Consider the following 7,425-nt stretch of genomic DNA (forward strand, 5'->3'; position numbering starts at 1 on the left):
CATACCTCTAGCATGGATCGTTAATGATTTAATTGCAAAGAGAGAATTGCTCTATTGCCGGAAGAAGGCAAATGTGGTACTGACTTACATGAAAGGAGACAGAGAGATAGTGCTTAACTTCAGGCCAGTATCACTGACAAGCATTTTCTGCAAAACACTCGAAAGAACAATATGAACAGGACTAGTTTCACACTAGAGAGAATTTAGTATGTAAGCAAACACCAACATGGCCATAGGGAAGGGAAATCATGCCTAAGGAACCAACTGGAGTTCTGCGATGAAGAAACGAAATAAGGCAGAATAGAGAAGGTTGAATAGATTGTATTTCTCGACTGCTAAAAGGCCTTTGACACGGTACCGCACAGATTATTAAACACACACTTCAGAAGCAGGCACGGCATAGAGTAACAAGTAGAGTACCTAAGGATCGTTTCTGGGACCCATACTATTTCTCATTTATATTAATGGTCTGTTTACAGGAATTAAGTCTTATATATCGATGTTTTCAGATGATACAACATTAATGAAAACAGCTGAGACAGATGAGTGTCATAAACTTCTCCAAGATAAATAATTAGACAAGCTGCAGAGTTGGCCCAAGAAATGGCTTCTGAATTTTAACAGCAAGTGCAAAGTGATCGAAATGGGTACAGGTGACAGGAGACCAAAATGACAGTACAAAATGGTAGATTTCAGGGAATCTACCTCCCTGAAATGACTAGAGAAAAAGACCTGGGAGTGGATATAACACAAAGTCTAACTCCAGAGGCACATATAGATATACTATCAGCAGCAAACTCTACACTAGAAAAAGTCAGAACATTATTTAGGAATCTTACTAAAGAGGCATTTAGATCTCTGTACACTGCCTACATGAGACCAATCTTAGAATGTGCTGCCCCATCGTGGAGTCCCCATCTAAAAAAACACATAAAAAACTCGAAAAGTTTTAGAAGTTTGTATCGAGCCTCGTCCCAGAATTGCGAGAGATGAGGTATGGAGAAAAAACGAAAAAACTAGACATGTCGTCGTTAGAAAAGAGGAGGGATAGAGGAGACACGATACTTACATAAAAAATTCCTATGGGATTAACACAGTGGAAAAAAAAGAGATGTTTGCAATGAATACGAATAGAACAAAAAAGACATCGAGAGACAGACAGCGAGAACCAAACAGACAACAAGAGAGATGTTAGAAAGTTTTTGTTTAGCTTAATAGTGTGAAAATGGAATTAACTTTAAGAGCAGACTGTAGAAGCTAACTACATACATAACTTCATAGTAGATATGAGAGAAATTAGTTTGTGGTCATTGCAATAGACAACCGGTGGCTAGAAAGATGGGATCCAGGCTTGATTCTGCAGGATCAAGCCTCACCTTCAGGCACACATAGAGTGTACACACGTACACATAGCTCCTGGACACCGCCTTTCTTACCGAAGCTTGTCTAATGTATCTACTTCCGACTTATTTTCTTATATTATATCTACTACATATTTCTCTCTCATACACTTGCACAGACATCCCGAGGAAGCAACTCGCAGCAGCTTTCTAACTCCCAGGTACATATTTACTACTAGGTGAACAGAGGCATCAGATGAAAGAAACTGTCCATTTGTTTCTGGCTCGCCTGGGAATCGAATCCGGGGTTTTAGTACTGCGATCTCAAAGCGTTGTCCACTCGGCTGCGACGACCTGTACTCACCTAGTTGAGTTTGTAGTGTCGAGCAACAACTTTGCCCATGCTCGAACGCTTGTGGTTCAGTAATACCACTTACGATTTGACGCTTGACAAGCTGTGAGCCGGGACGTCTGGCTGTGTTTTACCTCGATCGACTTAATATTTGGCAGCAGCCATGTCACAGAATCATGCTGTCCTAGCCTGCTGAAAACTTCTCTCTGTGGTTTTGGTAGCAAAACAAGCACACTTACGACAGCACCCGAGTCATTCCATGCCATCTGGGATGTTGTTTTACTTAGGTGTTTAGATGATGACTTTGTGATGATTTCCACGCCAGTTTGACATACAATTTATGATTCATCCTGATATATTTCTATTGAAACACAGTGATTATTTTGCATATGAAAAATGACTGCTGTTTTATTGATGCACTTAGTGTGAAATATATTTTCATAATTATGGTGTTTGGCTGTAAAGAGTTTTCAGCACACCTCTCTCATTCATTCTTCACAGTTAAACTTCAGGTTGGTTATTGAACTTTGTATTTAATATAATTTGTAATAATTGAACGAGTGTTTCGTTTGTTCCCATCTTCTAATTAGTGTAACTAATGCCCAAATTATCTTGACACTGGATTATGCCAATTAGTTTATTACTAGTGACAGAGCTTTGGCCTTGATATTGCAAATACCAGGAAGAAATTACAATATCTTCGGAAGCATAAGGAGCAATTCTGCTCCACCCACGCCACCTTCCATTGCCTCCAACTCGGTACTAAATTATCACCAACAGTAACGAGTACAAAATTCTATACAAGGTAGTTAGCAATACGCGTGACAGACCATGTTAACTATCTACTCCCCAGAGTGCCTGAATAAAATGAATTATTCCCATGTGAAGGACTGAACATGAATATAGCTAGTGTGAGTGCATGATGCATAAGGCGAGGGGATATTGATAACTCTTTTGTTTATAGCAATGGCAGCCTCATATTTGCTGCTATTAAGGATCAATGTAGCGAGTTAATCAAGTTGATTTTTGACAGGATGAATAAGTCAATTCACCTGACTGTGAATTCGGCGAATAGTGAATTTTTAAGGGCCCGGTTGACAATGCTGTGTGTTAGATTGGAAATATTGTATTCAATTTGACATTTAAAAGCCTACTTGTTATTTTTATACATTTATACTTTATCAGAGAGGTCGCTGTTCAACAGAAAAATATACAATGAATAATTACAATCAGAGGTTGACGTGATGCTATTTGATCTCTCTGGAGAACTTGCAAATCATTAATCACGTGAAGGGGGCGAGATATCGCAATCAGATACTCAGATATAATCAGATCTCGGGTTTACCATCATCCTGCAAAATGCAATATAAGAGTGACAATGGGTGAACATCCAGTGATGGAAGGTAGGCTTAGGTAATTATCAGCCAAAAACGCCAAGTCAGTGTGTGTATATATCACTTGGAAGGGAAGTGGCCTCGTAGCCTGGTGGATAGCGCGCAGGACTCGTAATTCTGTGGCGCGGGTTCGATTCCCGCACTAGGCAGAAACAAATGGGCAAAGTTTCTTTCACCCTGAATGCCCCTGTTACCTAGCAGTAAATAGGTACCTGGGAGTTAGTCAACTGTCACGGGCTGCTTCCTGGGGGTGGAGGCCTAGTCGAGGACCGGGCCGCGGGGACACTAAAGCCCCGAAATCATCTCAAGATAACCTCAAGATATGAGGACCAGGAGCTGTGATATGAGGACTGAATGAGGGAGCGGTGCTTCAACCACTTGGATCGTAGGGGATCGAACTCCGACCCTTCAAGTGGATGGCCATGAACCCACTAATGAGTCACACCGTATACGCTCTCTTTTTATTATTGTAAATTTTAATTGTTTCTCTTGTATTCGTTATTTTCCGGGAAATGTCTCGGTTTGAATTCTCATAAATTACATATTATATATATATATATATATATATATATATATATATATATATATATATATATATATATATATATATATATATATTTAATTTAAATGCCTGAGATCACACTTCATGTTCTTACAAATGCATCACTTAGAAAAAAAATATTGTATCAACTGGCAAGTCATCTCACTGTTATCTATCAGAGATAATGTAATAAAAACAATTACTTTCAACAGATCTTCTTGCATAAATTATACAATATACAAACAAAAAATTACCCGAACAGAATTAAATTTCTTCTAAAACCTAAGTCCACTAGGGGCTCACCATAGCCCGTGCTACTTGGAACTTAGTGTTCCAAGTAGCTGAATCTAAGACAAACATTCTAAAACTTGCAAGACAGACGAAAATGTCTTGTATTGTATTTAATACGCAGACCAAATGTGTATTGTATCAATGGTGCCATACAAGGTGATGGTATTACTGAAGTCATTCTAGTACAGTGGGGGCCTTAACAGCTGAGTGGACAGCGCTCGGGATTCGTAGTCCTGAGGCTCTTGGTTCCATCCCCGGTGGAGGCGGAAACAAATAGGCAAGCTTTTTTCACCCTGATGCATCTGTTCACCAAGCAGTAAATAGGTACCTGGGAGTTAAGACAGCTGCTAGGGGCTGCTTCCTAGGGATATGTGTAACAAAAAGGAGGCCTGGTCGAGGACCGGGCCGTGGAAACGCTAAGCCCCGAAATTATCTCAAGATAACCCCAAGAAGAAGAAGACGTTGTGGGAGAAATAACTTGTGATATACATGGAATTTTATCACCATCAACACCAAAACCACCATCACAGTTATATCATCACCTCCGTCTTCACTATCATCACCATCAACTGCAACCATCACCACGTCGTCACCACACTATCACCATCACCATCATCTGAACACGGGGTGGGGGAGGGGGGTAGTGGGGGAGGGGAGGTGGTGTTCGCCCAAGATCGTGACCAGACCCCAGGTTATGGTGTTGGCTGCCTGCATCCCGATCCATGAGAGAGAGTAATGGCTTCTGACTTCGGCTTTGTTTAATTGTATCTTGCATTACCTAGTTGTATTGTATTAATTATTATCTTTTTGCAATTATATCATCTAGTATTGTATCATATTGTATTATTATTACCTAGTTGTATTGTCTTGTTTATTACCTAGTTATATTGTATTATAATAACCTAGTTGTACTGCATCATTTATTACCTAGTTGTATGTATTAAATAATTATATTTATTAAATAATTATATTATTTATTAAATTATTTATAACGTAGTTTTCTCTGAATTATTACATATAATTATTGTGTTGTTTATTAAGTATAGTTATTGTTTAATTTATTATTGATTTTGTTTGAGTATATTCCCGCCAACCCTTCAGTGCTGTATAGCTTCTGATTAACTATTTCATTAATCAATTTTTCGGTTGAACATTGATAACCTTTGGGAGCCTTTCTTGCGTGACTGTCTCACTTTACAAAGAAACTTAACGATTCCATTTTGAGAATTTTCATCAGTTCTGTCATGTTCCGGGTTTTTATCGTGTGTGTGTGTGTGTGTGTGTGTGTGTGTGTGTGTGTGTGTGTGTGTGTGTGTGTGTGTGTGTTGTGTGTGTGTGTGTGTGTTGTGTGTGTGTGTGTGTGTGTGTGTTGTGTGTGTGTGTGTGTGTGTGTGTGTGTGTGTGTGTGTGTGTGTGTGTGTGTGTGTGTGTGTGTGTGTGTGTGTGTGTTTTGTGTGTTTTGTGTGTGTGTGTGTGTGTGTGTGTGTGTGTGTGTGTGTGTGTTGTGTGTTGTGTGTGTGTGTGTGTGTGTGTGTGTGTGTGTGTGTGTGTGTGTGTGTGTGTTGTGTGTGTGTGTGTGTGTGTTGTGTGTGTGTGTGTGTGTGTGTGTGTGTGTGTGTGTGTGTGTGTGTGTGTGTGTGTGTGTGTGTGTGTGTCACCTAGTTGTGTTTGCGGGGGTTGAGCTTTGGCTCTTTGGTCCCGCCTCTCAACTGTCAATCAACTGGTGTACAGATTCCTGAGCCTATTGGGCTCTATCATATCATGTGTATGTGTGTGTGTGTGTGTGTGTGTATGCACTCACCTATTTGTACTCACCTATTTGTGTCTGCAGGATCGAGCATTGACTCTTGGATCCCGCCTTTCGAGTCATCGGTTGTTTACAGCAATGACTCCGGTCCTATTTCACTATCATACCTAGTTTTAAAATTATGAATAGAATTTGCTTCCACAACCTGCTCCTTAAGTGCATTCCATTTTCCCACTACTCTCACGCTAAAAGAAAACGTCTCAACATCTCTGTGACTCATTTGAGTTTCCAGCTTCCACCCATGTCCCCTCGTTCTGTTAATATTCCGTGTGAACATTTCGTCTATGTCCACTCTGTCAATCCCCCCCTGAGTATTTTATACGTTCCTATCACATCCCCCCTTCCTCTACCTTCTTTTTTTCTAGTGTCGTAAGGCACAGTTCCTTCAGGCGCTCCTCATAACCCATCCCTCGTAACTCTGGGACGAGTCTCGTTGCAAACTTCTGAACCTTTTCCAGTTTCCTTTTATGCTTCTTCAGATGGGGACTCCATGATGAGGCGGCATACTCTAAGACTGGCCACACGTAGGCAGTGTAAAGCGCCCTAAATGCCTCCTTACTTAGGTTTCTGAATGATGATCTAACTTTCGCCAGTGTTGAGTACACTGCTGTCGTTATAATATTTATATGTGCCTCAGGAGATAGATTAGGTGTTACGTCTACGCCCAGGTCTCTTTCTCGCGTCGTCATAGGTAGGCAGTTCCCCTTCATTGTGTATTGTCCCTTTGGTCTATCACCTAGTCCCATTTCCATAACTTTACATTTGCTCATGTTGAACTCCAGTTGCCATTTCTCTGACCATCTCTGCAACCTGTTCAGGTCCTCTTGTGTGTGTGTGTGTGTGTGTGTGTGTGTGTGTGTGTGTGTGTGTGTGTGTGTGTGTGTGTGTGTGTGTGTGTGTGTGCGCGCGCGTGTGTGTGTGTGCGTGCGTGTGTGTGTGCGTGCGTGTGTGTGCGTGTGTGTGTGTGTGTGTGTGTGTGTGTGTGTGTGTGTGTGTGTGTGTGTGTGTGTGTGTGTGTGTGTGTGTGTGTGTGTGTGTGTGTGTGTGTATGTGTATTTACCTAGTTTCTAGTATTCATCTTGAGTGAGTGCGTGCGTGCGTGCGTGCGTACCATCACAAGGTATCATGATTCTCACATAAGCAGGTATGAGGGGAACATATAAGGTAGAGAGCGAGGGTGTACCCAGCCTCACTCAGTGACACACGCGTCATGGGGGTTCCTGGTTCACCAGTTTCCTGGGGTTTGGGTTCCATCGCATGGGGCGCGCCTAGAGAATCGGGGTTCCCGAGAAAGAGTCTACTCTGGGATGGGGTTCATGATGGACAGAGTTCCATGCAAAGGGGTACCTGGTTCAGGAGTTCCCTGGGCTAGGGGAGGTCCCTGGGCTAGAGGGTCCCTGGGCAAGGGGGTTCCGTGGGCTAGAGGGTCCCTGGGCTAGGGGGGTTCCATGGGCTAGGGGGGTCTACTACCTTCCGCATGAGGACGCAGGTGCTGCAGGACTTCATCGACGCCTCCCCATGAGCCCGACGTCTTCATACCCAGGCTGATACCCACACCCACACCCATACCCATCTCCACACTTGCAGATGCATATGCCAAGACCCCTGCCCACGTTCAGTCCCACGCCCGCGTTCACGCCCACAACCCTTGTAGACCTACTGAGACTCTCATTAAGAAACCCGTAGTAGGGCGACAGGTC

The sequence above is a fragment of the Procambarus clarkii genome, chromosome 9 (genome assembly GCF_040958095.1).
Source record: "Procambarus clarkii isolate CNS0578487 chromosome 9, FALCON_Pclarkii_2.0, whole genome shotgun sequence".
NCBI lineage: Eukaryota > Metazoa > Arthropoda > Malacostraca > Decapoda > Cambaridae > Procambarus > Procambarus clarkii.